Source organism: Anopheles arabiensis, chromosome 3 (assembly GCF_016920715.1).
Source record: "Anopheles arabiensis isolate DONGOLA chromosome 3, AaraD3, whole genome shotgun sequence".
In the NCBI taxonomy this organism is placed as follows: Eukaryota; Metazoa; Arthropoda; class Insecta; order Diptera; family Culicidae; genus Anopheles; species Anopheles arabiensis.
The window spans coordinates 15,693,775-15,708,283 of NC_053518.1; the positions used below are offsets into that span (position 1 = coordinate 15,693,775).

The 14,509-nt window shown below is 39.2% G+C and overlaps 1 protein-coding gene across 6 annotated transcripts in view; it reads right to left on the reverse strand.

The window, feature by feature from the left end:
- LOC120900174 (solute carrier organic anion transporter family member 4A1) overlaps positions 1-14,509 on the reverse strand; it is a 58,419-nt gene that overhangs the window by 22,772 nt on the left and 21,138 nt on the right. For 5 of the 6 annotated variants that reach the window (XM_040306833.1, XM_040306830.1, XM_040306831.1 and 2 more), the window contains exon 3: positions 8,508-8,630. The exons of the other annotated variant lie outside the window; for it this stretch is intronic. The gene's annotated coding sequence lies outside the window, so the exon portion shown is untranslated. The remainder of the gene's footprint in view (positions 1-8,507; positions 8,631-14,509) is intronic. 6 annotated transcript variants of the gene reach the window in all.

Below are 14,509 nucleotides of genomic sequence, written 5' to 3' on the forward strand. Positions count from 1 at the left end.
GTGTCAATATTTGTCCCAAAGAGTATATTTTCTTTATACATACAAGTTTTACAATAATTTAAGTAATATTTTACATCGTTGATTTGCATTTAGTTGACCTGCGAAGATTATTACAAAAAAATAGATTTATTCATTCCATTACAACAGCACACCTTGATATACTGGTATATGAGAAATATTTATAAAACACAAATATACTCGAAAAATGAGCTATATTTGAGTTTAATCTTATTAGCACACAAATTAAGGTTAAAAAACAAGGCTTCCAACATGATTTTATTACAATTCTTACAGAATCATATTTTCCCACTAAAAAAAACTGTTACGATGAGTTTACACGTTTCTCGCAAAAATTGCACTCTAATTTTTATTTATCACTTCCCATAAATATTATCCCGTCCCACTCCCGGGGCATTCCTTGCCTTCATCCCAGTCAAGCTCATACCAACCTCGATTGCTCAGCTTCCGAGAAACCCTTAAGCCCTGCTGAATACTTTGCAGCACAGCTGGGGTCTTTTCCTTTCCCTTGCGCTCAACCAAGCCCATGAACAAGGCAGTCCAGGGCCAGTGCGTGTGCTTGGGTAGTGCATGCCACAAAAATAAATCGAATTGACATCCCGCTGCGCAAGACGATGACCATTTTACGCAATTTATCAGAACAAGGCTTCACTCTGTCCAAAGTTCCCGAAGCAAAGAAAAAAGCTCATCGAAATCGAAATATGCAACAAATCACCAAAAAACCACAGCTCCAGCCAATAATTCAGCATGGATTCGGTTTTTGTTTGGTGCACAAACAAATTCCCATTTCATACGCACGAAGCATTCCTTTCCTTTGTACTCTTGTTGCTTTTAAAATTTATATAAAAAACGACATCCTGTGCTCGGGAGATTTTAAGTGTGCACCGGCGGCTTCGGGGAGCTATAATTTGCTTTATCGTTGTAAGGATTAAATTGTCTCCCTCATTTTCTCTGTGGGGCTGTCTATATCGAGACACACACACAGCTGATGGCAAGGGATAACTCGAAGGATTCGCCATAATGATAATGCGGTGGTGGAATAAAGCCTCCAGGGAAGGTTCTCTCCGGGGGCTCGTACTAATTAAAACTTTTAATCGTGACATTGCTTCATTAGTGCTTTCAAGTCAGACGGCAATAGTGAGAGAGAGAGAGAGAGCCCAAGCACTGCGGCTTTCATAAATATTTTATGCTTGTATGCCTCCTCCTCTGCAATGCTCAACTGTTGCTAATTTTTTGATGTTGCAAAGAACAAAAAGGTTCTAAACAAAATTATTGATTTTTAGCGCAACTCACACTGGGAAGGGCTGGGCACAGAAATTCTTATTTTATATACACACAAAATAAAATCATTTTACGTCCATCTGAATTCTTCCTTACTAACCGCACGAGCATAAATGTAGAGCTCACAGCATTTAATCTCATTTCATAGCAACGTATCGTCGCATCGGTCTACAGCTGGCTGCACTCAGCTGTATATGAGCTTACTGCACACGAGAATCATTGCACCCGTAGTGCAACGACACCGAGAACCGCTGCAACACTCCTCTCTATCAGCGTCCTCTGTAAGTGTGCGTGCGCGTGCATTCATTATCGCGCTCGTAGCCTTTTGTTCAGCTGGAACGCTGAACACCACCTCATGATGCATATGCTTCTCTGATTCCATGCGAAAAGGCCTGAGGAAGGTGTCTGAGAGTGAAGGCAGAGAGACCATGCGTCACTCTTTGCACCACGAATCTGCTAGTCGTCCGAACACAGTCCGATGCTGGTTGACGGGAGAAGTTTGACCTCGAACGATTCTCGTACGGTATGCGAGTGGTATATTGGTAACGGTTTGATGATTAACATACAACGGAACCGTTGTCCGAAGGCTAATCAGATTACTATTCCGAACAAAGAAAGAATCGTAACAAAGAATAGTATGTGTGTGTGATTGTATAGGATGGAAAGTATATGATGGGAGGAGAGATTTTGCAGTAGAAATATTACTCAGATTTATTGGAAGTCGGTTGAAATGTAATAAAAACACCTATGAAATTGTCAAATTAACTTGATATTAAATCAAATTAAAATCTAATCCCCATATACAGTATGGTACCGTGGGATAAATACCTTTTTATTCGGTATTTATTTTTTGGGGTTTTACCGACTTTCGATTTTCAGTTTGGGCAAATACATGATCTCTTTACCTAAATATCTAATAAATTGTATTATACTCCTAACGAGAAAATGATTCAACAACTTCATTGAGGTCCTACAATCAGATGTTGGAAGGACTAGATTTCCACATCTTCAATCATTGAGAGCAAATATGTTTTTCCCAAATTAATAACTCGAAGATTTTTATGGATTCTTGAAAGGAAGTCTTATAAATAGGTTGAAAACGCGATTAATCCAGCGCCTACTATATTTGGCAACCTCCAAATTAAATCTAAAAGATTGAGATACGCTACTACTAAGTAGTAGTCAAAAAGGGAATTGACAACTATTGAAGGATCTCTTAAAAGCATGTTTGGGTGGCTGGCAGGATACGATTGCTGGGGCATGTTATGAGGATGAGAGTTATGAGCATGAGTCCGGCCCAACACCAAAAAGGTGTTCGACAGCGATTCCCAGTTAGGCATAAGGCGAAGGAGAGCACAGCGAACTCGATGAATGGATCAGGTGAAGCGAGACCTGTAGGAGCTGCACCAAGGGACCGAGCATCCTGGAGAATCATTGTTTACCGGGCCATGTCACAATAACGTGCTCTATCGTGAGTAGGCCAACAAGAGATAGAGATAGAGATAGAGAGAGAGTCATACAGTAAGGACATATTTTCCCCTAATGTAATGTGTTTCCTTTCCAACGGCCAAGCAAAGCCAAGCCGTATTGCTAATGGCTTTAAACAAGGATGAGCAACTTTTTCGATCTGCCGGTCACATTTGTAACACAATCATCTTGGCAGGCCACATTACAATGATTCTCGACACGATGTAATGATGTTTTCTATATTCTACATTACAGCTATATCGACACAGCTTCTACTGGGATCACTTAAACCCCAATTTACCTGGGAATTACCCATAGAATGTTTCCCAAAATTGAAATTACTCGATTTGGTACATCCCTGGTTATATATCGAGCAAATCAACTCAATTCCCTTACAATACAAAACAAAATTGGAAAAATGAATTAATTAGGCACGGACAGAACAACAAAAAAAAATGAAAATAGCATTCGACGAGTGATGAGTTAAGTGGTACCATAAATCATATTCCACCCAAACTGCACCATCCCCAAGGGTTTCCAAGGACCCCCCCCCTCTCCCATCCCCTCTTGTCGTAACAGCGCTTTTGGCACACGATGAAATTGAGGCGACATCAATTCGGACCTGAAGTTTTCCTAAAGGTTTCTCTCGTCGGTGCACAATTAAATTGCTTCGTTTCAAATTTTGACAGGCCCAAATTTAATTTCTTAATTCCGCTCCGTTGCTAGGGCGAGGTAATTAATTAGCACCGCTGAGGTATCGCCGCCGCTGAGGCGAAGGAGCAAGACTGTGAGCAGGAGTAGGGCGGCGGGATGCGAAAGTAATTGGCAGAAATGTAAGTCCAAATATAAGTAGCATAAAAATAGCAAAATGGTACATTTATGACTAAAGGCCCAGAAGTGACACAAGGATTAGAATTGGAGCGGTGTAGTTTTATAGTGTAGGATTGTAGAGGTATTTGCTGTGTTAATTTATTACTTTTTAGAATCTCTAAAAGCTTTCAATTATGTTTAATGTAAAATGCAATAAGAATGTGGTAAACTATTAATGCACTAATTTCTAACATTTATCTTGATCTTCATAAACGAAATAATAAAAAAATAATGCAACGAATAAACAATAATCTACTCCCTTTTCGAAGAGAAAGTAACAGGTGAACTGAACACCAAATTTATGGCCACCAAACAGAAATTAAGTCGATCGTTCAGATTTCACAGGCATTTTGCACGAATTTACCCATCCCATCGCATCGCACGGGTTGAGTCGGGTGGTCGGGATCGTAAAACGAACGACACACGCAAATTTTTTAACGACTCAACAACTATGCGGGCCCATTTGCATTCCACCTTATCGTGCCCCCCCATCGGGCGCACGATAGCTCACAAACCAAAGCGCGCAGCAACTGTCCTTCAAGGTAAGCAAACGTGAAATAAAAGCTGAAGTAAATGCTGCCTTCGCAAGGTAATTCATGCTGAGAATATTGTTCAAAGCTCATTTTGTATAATCTGATCGTAACAATATGGTCTGTACTACTCGTTTTTTTTGGGGGGAAATAAATGGGATATTTAGAGCAAATAAGGGCAAGCCACGTGTTACAGCAGCCATAAACAATTGCAGGATTTCAGTTAATTTGTAAGCTTATTTCACCCGCAATGACTCATCTCATAACACACCACACAGCCACCCATTCATTTATTCACAGCTTATGTTTATTTATCTAACGGTCTCCCGGCAAATAGGCTAACACACACACAGAGGCGTATTTCATCTTCTGCAGTGACATAAATGCTTCTTCCTTATCGTAGCTCTTTTAAAAACAGATTTTTATAATCTTCTTGAGACATTGTCCCACCCGGCCGCCGTCACAACAGCAAAACCACCTTCTTCACTTCTGGTTTATGGTTTCATTTTAAGCCTCTAAAACAAAGAACCACCCCACCGAGCGTAGTGCATCAGGCGGTCTGTGGTGGTGGCCCCTTTCTGTCCCCATCAACTGACTGACGGACGGACGGACGGACGGTGTGTTTCTTGTGTCAGGGAGCGGGTGGCAAGGAAAATAAATCCCGCGACGTTACTGCTGAAACTGAAAACCTGGCGCCACTCGTCAGGGAGTTTGTGGCAAAGCAGCCGAAAGGCAACGGCTAAATTAGCTTAGAGCTTCCTTTTCATGTGTGCGTGTCGGTGTGTGTTTGAACCTTACACCCCGCATGACCTCATAAAACGGGGCGCGCGCAAGTGGTTCGTGTGCCGGCGCACAAATTAATGCAAATAAACAACGATTGCCACACACACACACTGGTAGGGGGTTAAAACTGCAGGCCAAAATTTTACCTTTCTTTTGTTTTTAAAGGGTAATTTCCGTTTTAAAAGAAGACGATTACATTGAGGCTCTTATGCATTATTTGCATCAATAGTTGCAAGTACTAAAATGCATTACAGAGTTTTTCAAGTGACTTTCGAATGTGCACATAATTGTTCACCGCATCCAAGATGTTTTTCAACGGCTGTCAAATGGTGTATTCGCTTCGAAATGGAATATCAGTTTTGCATGATTTTCAACACATAACAAAGAGCTGTCAAACTCAATCCAGCTGCAGTTATGTTGAAAATCATGCTGAAGAAATTGAAAATTATTATGATGGAAATGAAATGTCAGATCGAAGTGAATCAACATCTTACACGCGGTTAATAACAATGTTTACATTGGAAATTGACTTCGAACCCCATTTATTGTAAAATTTTTTTAATGTAATTTACCACAAAAAAGATATAAAAGTGAATACTAGAGTAATTTGCCAATTGTTGCAGATTTACACTGTTTCCGGGTCATTTTCTAAAGAGAAAAGCATTTTTCAACATTCGCAAGAGGTTTTTTTTGAAGCCCAGCTGTCAGATAATGACAGCTGTTGAAAATCATCTTGTAAGTTTTTAAAAGTGCCGTTCAAATTGAAAACTGAGCCGCAAGACATGTCATGTGTGCCTTGTAAACATCATCGCTATTAAATAAAAAAGTGTATGTATACTTATTGTTAGGCATAAAAATAATAAATAATGTCAAGAACTACTGATTTTAAAAATCTATTCAAAAATCCAATTGTAGCACACTTACAAGTATGTACTCCATATTCTAGTATTGCACATTTTCAACCCAATTATTGCACCCTTTCCAATAAATCCATTCGTTTTGATCGAATTCAGTCGAAATATTTTAATTTGTGTTAAAAAAAGTGCTCTTATCAAAAATTCAATAGTGGAATATGCGGCAGAAATGTTCAACATTAAAGGAAACATGCTAGTTTTCATCAATGTTTTATAATTATTTGGAAAAACCTTATGAAAGTTTCATATCTATGTACACCTGAAGAAGTTTTAAATAAATTGATAACATTAACTGATAATTATGAAAAGGTATTTTTTAAGACTAGAAAATTGTTTAAAATACTTGAAAAGCCCAGGAATCAATGAGAATAATGCCATTAACCTAATGATTCATGACCAAGGTAACTAAATACCACAAAAAAAATGTGTAATTATTGAAACACCGAAGATTATAGTTAAATAGTATAAAAATAAGTAAAAAAGTAAAACGCAAAATATATAAAATCAAAACACACAATTACGAAACAATCTAGAAAAATGTAAATTAGCCCAACTAAAGAAGAGTGTGTGTACATTTAGGTTAGGCACGACAATTTATTGCTTCCATTTCCATGCTTCCTCTCCTAAAAAAGACCGGTGGTTTTAATGCTCTCGAGACGATGACTAATCCATCCATCCAAGTGCACATTACATGCTTCCGTAATTGATAGCACACACACACACACTCAGCAACGTGTGTTTGGCGCCGACTTTGTGGAACCCTTTTTGCCTGCACGCAGTAAACCCGGTGGAACGTTGCCTGCATTGTAAACTCTTCAGCATGACTGGTTTAAACAAACTGCAGACAAAACCCATAGGGGAAGGTAGGTAAAGACGGACACGTTAAGGGAAATGGTCAAAATCTAAGGATATATAGGTGCAACGACCATGAAAATATGCATACATTATCTTACACTCATGTTTTATCAGAAAATGTGTTGAAACTTTTAAGTTTCCATTGATTTTTGCGTTTTTTTCATGAATGAAAAACATGTTTTTTTTTGTGAAGTTTTGAAATGTTCGGGTAAGACGGACAGCTGATATAGGAAAGATGGACACCACGAAGGGTAAGATGGACACCTTTAGAAAACGTTGGACATTGAAAAGTTTTACAGTATTTTAACAAATTCTATCGCTTTCCACGTCCTGGTACGTTTATAAACCAATTCTAGGCCAATTGCAACGACGATTCATTCAGCCGTGGTTTTAGAAATTGTAAGCACCGCTTGTAATATATCGTAGAATGCAGCATCTAAAATGTATTGAAATATCGCGCACTTACAGCTGACGTTGCTTCAGCTTATAGAACAACAGTCTAGAACTACCTTTAAGGAAATTACTACGCGAAAAGACCACGACCCCAGTATTTTTTGAAGGACTTAATAGTTTAATCCATTTTCCACCATGTCAAAATTCAACATTTAATATTTGTAATCCCATAGAATTTCTCATCTTTTCCTAAACAATGTCGTATAAATGCATTATCTTTTTATTGCTTAAAGTTGTCCAAGTCGTGAGAAGATATTGGATTTCATGAAACGCCTCATCAGCGTCGAGCGAGTAATAGCATAACGAGTGGCTACTATTTTAACCGGTGTTTCATTTCTCGCTTATTTCAATACTTTCTCTAGTTACTGATTGATTTATAGCATCGGAATACCCTTATTTAAGGTATTTGAAGAAATCTATTCATCACCAATTGATATAAGAAGTAAAATAAATCAATAAATTCGGTGTCCATCTTTCCCTACAGCAAAGTGTCCGTCTTTCCCGTTTTGGTGTCAGGATGTTTAAACCACCAGAAAACAAGATATTGTATTGCTTTCATTCTCGTTCTTTCGCCAGTTTTTTCATTAATGATCGCGACAACCCATTCATGAAATAAAACTTCCGGAAATATAGACAATACAAGTTGTAGAGCTTAAGATCGGCAGTAATCAAATTAGATCAACAAAGGTGAAAATGATTGAAAATTTGTTTTGTTCGTGGATTTAACCAATTTTATATATATTATGCCAAAAATGTTCTCAAATGTGTTGTTGTACCTTCAGTTTGGATTCTACATGTTTGAAATACTCGAAAATTACATTTTTCATGCATTTACGAGAAGTGTCCATCTTACCCGCAGTGTCCGTCTTTACCTACATTCCCCTACACTTACTGCTGGTGAACTGCATTTTGCGGTGTGCAGTGCGACATGATTTTTTGTTCTAAAGCAATCCGCCTTACAGCCCTTGGTAACTGAATATGCGCTATTCTTGTAAAGTTATTTGAGATCTTTTTGAGAACATGTTTAAATCCGTCTAGATTTACTTTTGCACTTTTGCCAAAAAAAACATCCCCCCCCCCTTTTCCGATATACTCGAAGGCGTCAAACGATGACGAACGAACGCGAAAAGGTGAATGAGCCCACACAATGTTTTATTTTCGCTTGCCGCTCGCGGCCCCACCAGCGCATACTGAGGCGGATTGAGTCGTTGGCGGTGAAGATTGTTGGATGCAGTGTGTAGGTAGTGGGAGGAAGTTTCTTTTGGGAAAGCAACCCAACACCCGCTTCTCTCGGTGTTCACCTTGACTATTGTGTGAAGTTAAAGCCGGTTTTTACCTGTGTTTTAATGTTTCGAAAGGCCGCTCAAGGTTGAACAGAAGAGAAGGAGGAGGAAAAAAACTGTCGTCGTCGTCGTCGTCGTCGTGTAATGCCGGATCCGTTGTGTGTGTAAGACGATTCCTGCAAGAAGGGAAAGAGAGTGTAAAAAGAAAAGCTTTTTTTAGTCGCACAATCGTAAGCGGAAAGTATAAAGAATAGTTTGTTTAAATCTTAAAATGCTTATTGCTGGAATAGATTCGCTTTACATCAGCTGCTAGACGGAGCAGAAAAAATGAAACATTAAAGCGTCTCGATGTTCCAACACCACCACCACCACCACTTTTGCTTCCCCAATCCTCCTCCCTCCGAGGCTCTTGATCTATTTCCCGCGGTTCGGGACAGGAGATGATGAGAAAATGTCACGATTGTCGGCGAGTGTCATATTTTCTAAAGCTGTAACAGACACCGAACCACCGATCGTGAACTCAATAGAATGGGAAGCTGTGCACGCACACTCTCTTTGTAGCGGCGGCAATGGCAAGAGCTCACACCGTTCCGATGGCACACGGGCACAGACGGGACACGGCCACACAATGCCCCGGGACAAGGTGCCATTTTACACCTCGGAATTTTAAAAACAGGTGGTTCCAACAAATGATACCTCGGCCCGATCTTTCCCCACGTTCCGCTAACCCAGTTCGATGCAGAACGACGGCAGGTGAGACTTGACTTTTGTGGTGCAGCGCCGCAGTGGTTAATTTTCACCGTTAAGCTTCGTATTGCGAAAATTGCCAATAAGACAGTTTTTATGACATCTATTACGTTTCTTCTTCTTCTTTTTTTTCTTTCTTGCGGCATGTGCTGCACAAAAATTGGGTCACACCATTCCCATTTCTTTCTCAACTGTATCTGTTTTTACGGGCGATAACACGAATCTGATTGGAAGGAAAAAAATAGTGATCTTTTTTCCAACTGTAACTTTCTGGATACGATTGGAGTTACGACGTTGGCAAAAGGACTCTTTATTTCGCCCAAAGCTGCTGAAAATCAAACTATTGCAAGTGTTTTATAAGCAGTCGGTTTTATCATTCATGGCGCTAAAAAATCCGTCACTTGTCGTGGCGGCTTTTGTTGAAAGAGTGACCTTTTATCGTTCACTTAGCTTCGATCGGGATCCTTCGGTACTGCTCGTCCCGATCAGTGGTAGACGCTGACCACACTAAACCTTTTCTGTGTCGCCCTCTTTTGGGAATTACAGGAATTAACGCGGTGCCAGCGAATCGACCGTTAATAATTATTAACAATTGGTGTTTAGTTTGATTGAAAATGAATGTAGCTAATGGCTGCCAAAAGCAGCTGAGGGTCGTTCCTAGGATAAGAATTTCAAAAGGGTTTAACTTCAGAGTGCCAGAACTATCATACGACAAATGCTAATTATCAAAACCTTTGAACCACCAGAGAATCATGAACTCCAAACAAGCAGCGTGTATGAAATACGGTAAAAAAAATCAGTCGTTGCTGCTAAATTTTGGCTTTAACGCATCAATTTTGGACAGTGGACATACATTTTTGTCTCCAAGGCATTTATTTATGCCTCTAACGCACCTACTATTTTTGTCCTTAAGTTAACGAAAGTTCTGCAATTGACACTTGTTGAACTTATGATAAATTTACAAGGTATTTGAGCAAATTTATAACAATTGTATTTTTACATTACAAAAACACTACAAAAAACGTGTAATTTGATTGTTTTTATGAAAAAATTAAAAAGATTTAACATATTCTCAAACAGATAATTTTAAAATGCTCCTAAAAATGCATGCCAAAATTTTTCACTACATTAACAATATATAATTGTATTTGTTTTGTAGACAGATTTGCCAGATAACCTATACCTAAATAAAATTTCTGACATAGGGATAGCAATTTTAATATTTTAAATTCTATAAATTAAATTACTATTGCTTAACTTAAATTGAATAATTTTGGAACACACAGTGTGGAGCACAAGGTTATTTTTTGTTTGCAAAACAATTGACCTACAGTAAAAAATTTATGCCTTAGAGGCAAAAGTTCTAACAATCCGTCAAAATTTTGCGCTCTAAAGACAAAAATAGGTGAGTCAAAAAATTAAAATTTAGCGTTGCGCTCTAACCAACTAAGAAATCAAACAAAAAATGAATTCTGTTGACTGTTTTGTTATTTTTGATGTGTTCTTTTATTGGTGTTACGTGTGGGCGCTTTTCTTTTTTGACTATTGTTCAGTACCTTTTTTTAGTATTTAAATCTTCTACTTGATTCAACGTCCTAAGCGAGCATGCCTTCCTATACATGCTTTCGTAATTTCATCAGTACCGCGCAGTCGTAGTCAGTTCTTGCTACGAAGGGGCGAATCATTGTGGGTTCAAGACCCACAAGCATTTAATTAAATTTCATAAATAAAAATTATCCTTTTAAATTTTTTAGTGATTATCCCATGTTCATTTCTAAGTTTATTTCATTTCATTAAGTTTGATTACAAAAGGTCGAGTTAGTTTTACTTTTAAATTTACTTGATTTACCACTGAGATACAAGCAAAACATAATTACAAAATGGTAAGACATATCGAAACAAAAGAAAACTTTAAGCATTAATTTCAACGTTTAAATGTTTGACAGCATACACTGAATGAAACCGTGAAATGGCTTTAACAGAACTTACGATCTAATCGATCTTAAGCTTTTAATGAAAAATCCCATTGCCATATCATTGCCATCGCCACGATATCACCACTTCTGCACCACCATGCTCTAATTTGGATCCGAATTGGATCCGTGTAAGATTAAGTGATACCATTACGAAGAAGAAAAATAACAACCTCGGCTAGCCGAAATTTGGCTGAATCGCTTTTCTCTTCAAGGTTACTAAGCAGCAATCCTAATGAGTAAGGCGGGTGGGCGGCTGAATAATGAATACGCTCATTCATTTTCAATGACAGACGTTTCATGTACCGCGCGCGCGGAATCAATAAAACCGATTGCCGCCGCTGCGCGCTGCACAAGGTTTACGCCTTTATTTATTCGCCCAGTTCTAGTAGCAAATAGTAAGTAAGTGGATTACCCACCTCTTACCTCGTTGTCGAGAGGGTGAAGTAGAGGGGAATTGGTATTGATTTGTACCAATTTACTGTGTCGTCCTTAGCCTGTGTGCGCCTTTCACCCTAGGTGCTGCAACTTACTTGCACAAAGAGAGTGGAGGGCACACCAGCGTTCCAAACGATGCGCTTCTGTATGGAAATTTAGCCAAGGGTATGAAATTACAGCTCGAAATTGTTACAGCACTGTCGGTTCCGTCAAAAGTGAAACATTGATGGACGCCACCACCATATAGCATTCGAAATTTGATCCATCCTTCAATTGGAAATGACAAACAACGCGCTCGGTCGAGCTTACTCCACACCACTTTGTAGAGAAAGTGCAAGTCGGGACTTATTTGTAAAAAAAATGTTATCGAACGGTCGTATGGGCGCGCGTACCAAAATATGTTTCACCTGTGCAGTTACAGTGCCCTACCGAAGACACTCACCCATCAACAGATTGCTCGTTTTGGGTGGGAAAGCTAGCGAAATTAAGACACTTGATAGGTGGTGTTTGGAATTTCTAAAACCATGCCAAACCAGGTTGCTAACATTGTCGATGTGAATAAATTATTTAAAACGCATTTTTTTAAAGCAACGTCATGATTGCACACAATCGCTTCATTATCAAGCACAACAGTCCAAAAGTAGAGTAGATGCGTGCCATTTAATTATCATTGTATCACTTAATAATTGCGACAGATCCAATTTGAAAATATGCGTCGTAAAAAAAATTAACATTTCAACCATTCCCTCCTTAAACACCTGTCACAGCCTAAGCTCCATCGATTGCTCTAGCTGATTGATAATGGTTTATTTATATTTGAAATATGAACACAGAACGCACCTAAACAACTCCCTTAAGCAACATCGTTCGCCATATGCTTCGGGGAGTGTAGAGCCGTTCCGTTACCAATGTCGACCATAGTCTTCAGTGTTATTGGATCATGCTTTTCATGCTACAATCTGCTTGATGGTGCATCTGCGATGCGTGACAGTGGCTCTCTTATGATTTCATTTCTTATTCATAGTCAACCGAAAATACGACCCTGGCTTGCAGTAAAGAGAGCGCAAAACACACATCAAAATGTCGAAAACACAACGGACCGAAAGGGTCATCACTGGTTGACAATTGAGAGGCATCATGTAAATTCTAGCACTGCGTAGTTTACTCGCACGTGCTCATGTTGCGTAGTTTAAGAGTTTCAATGCACGGAAGTGTTTCCGTATTCACGCACTGTTACAAGAATTTGATAAGCGCTTTACGCGTTTGTTTATGGTTTCTTGGTTATTGTATGACATTTCGACCACAGGACTGAAGCGTAAAGTTAGACATAGGCCTAGAAAACGGTTTGCAAACCAAAGTGAGTATAAAAATGCAACCCAGGAAAATAAGGAACGTCGTAGCTTCAAATTTTTGTAGGATATCAACTATGGACAAGTTCTTTTTTTATAATACTATTTAATATAAAACAATGATTTAAACATGACATGAGTTGTCGATAATTTTCCATTAGGTTGCTTATTAAACGGTAGAAAATTTGAAATAGTAATCACAACTCTTAATTATAGTACATACTAAGTATCTATCAATTTCCTCGTATTTTTTCGATTCTACGAATCTTACACAATTCAAATCAAAAATATTACCTGCATTGGTTTAAAATCTAGTACAATCATAAACGAGAAGTTTAAGTTAGCCTACAGGGCAGTCTTTCGAAGCTGCACTTGAAGGCAGGCGATAAGAATGACAACAAACAACGAAACATGAAAAGTCCTTTTAGGCTATCAAAATGCTTAAAAAAGGGCCTTTAACTTTACGCTGATGGTAAGACCCGGTGTTACCAAGTATACAAGGGTTTTCAGGGGTTGCCATAGCTTTGGGACACATTTTTGATTATTTCTGATAGGAAATGAACTTTATGTGATGGGATTTGGACTCCATTACACCATTTTTGGACAGTCATATTGGAAATTCCTATTAGCATAGAATCCCATCATATAAAGTTCTTTTCCAAGAAGAAGCCAAGAAACTGTCCCACAACTATGAAAACCGCTGAAAAACCCTGTAACATCATTTTAGAAAAAAGGAACTGTACGTTTTTCTCCCATTGCCATAATAGCTACGTGCGCTCTATGTCATCTGTTTTCTACAACCGACAAACTTTCTGCAATAATAAAACGGAAAATTCGTGTAATTCAATCGCCAAAGCATAAGAAAGCAATCAGGCAATAACTCACTCTCGCGGAAACATTCCATTCCAGCACAACAGAATGTCATAATCGTACGGTTAGAGAAGGCCCACTTTTGTCGTCTTCTCACACCGCTCGGCCCCCCGATCGTGGAAGACACTTCAATCGGAATTTTTATGACCACCAAAATGCGTGTACGCACCACCACGAATCCAGGTCTGCCATTAACAATAAAAAACTCCACTCACCCACCCCCGACGAATGATTCACGTAACCACCACCTTCACCAACACCAGAGCAAGGAGGGAGGAAAAGCCGAACGTATGAAATGATTGCGCGGCAGTACAATTCAACTCAATCCCCATCTGGCCCCATCATCATGGGGAAAACTCACGGAAAAAATAGATACGACAAAAGGTACCCAAACCAACTCCCACCCCTGTTAGCGTCGGTGCATATGGACGCGGTTGTCAATCAGTGCTGCCTGCTGCTGCGCACACCAGCAGAGCGAACAGTAGAGGCGGCGGCGAATGGAAATGGTTGATGCTTTGACGCAATACATCAATCCAATAAACGTGCCACCCATGGTGGAGGTGGTAGAGGCCAGAAGAAAACCCACCAATTCTCTGGCCTCTACCACCTCCACCACCACACGGGTGTCGCAAGGATGTTTAATATTGTGCGAAAAATTCCACCAAAAAATTGGCCCAT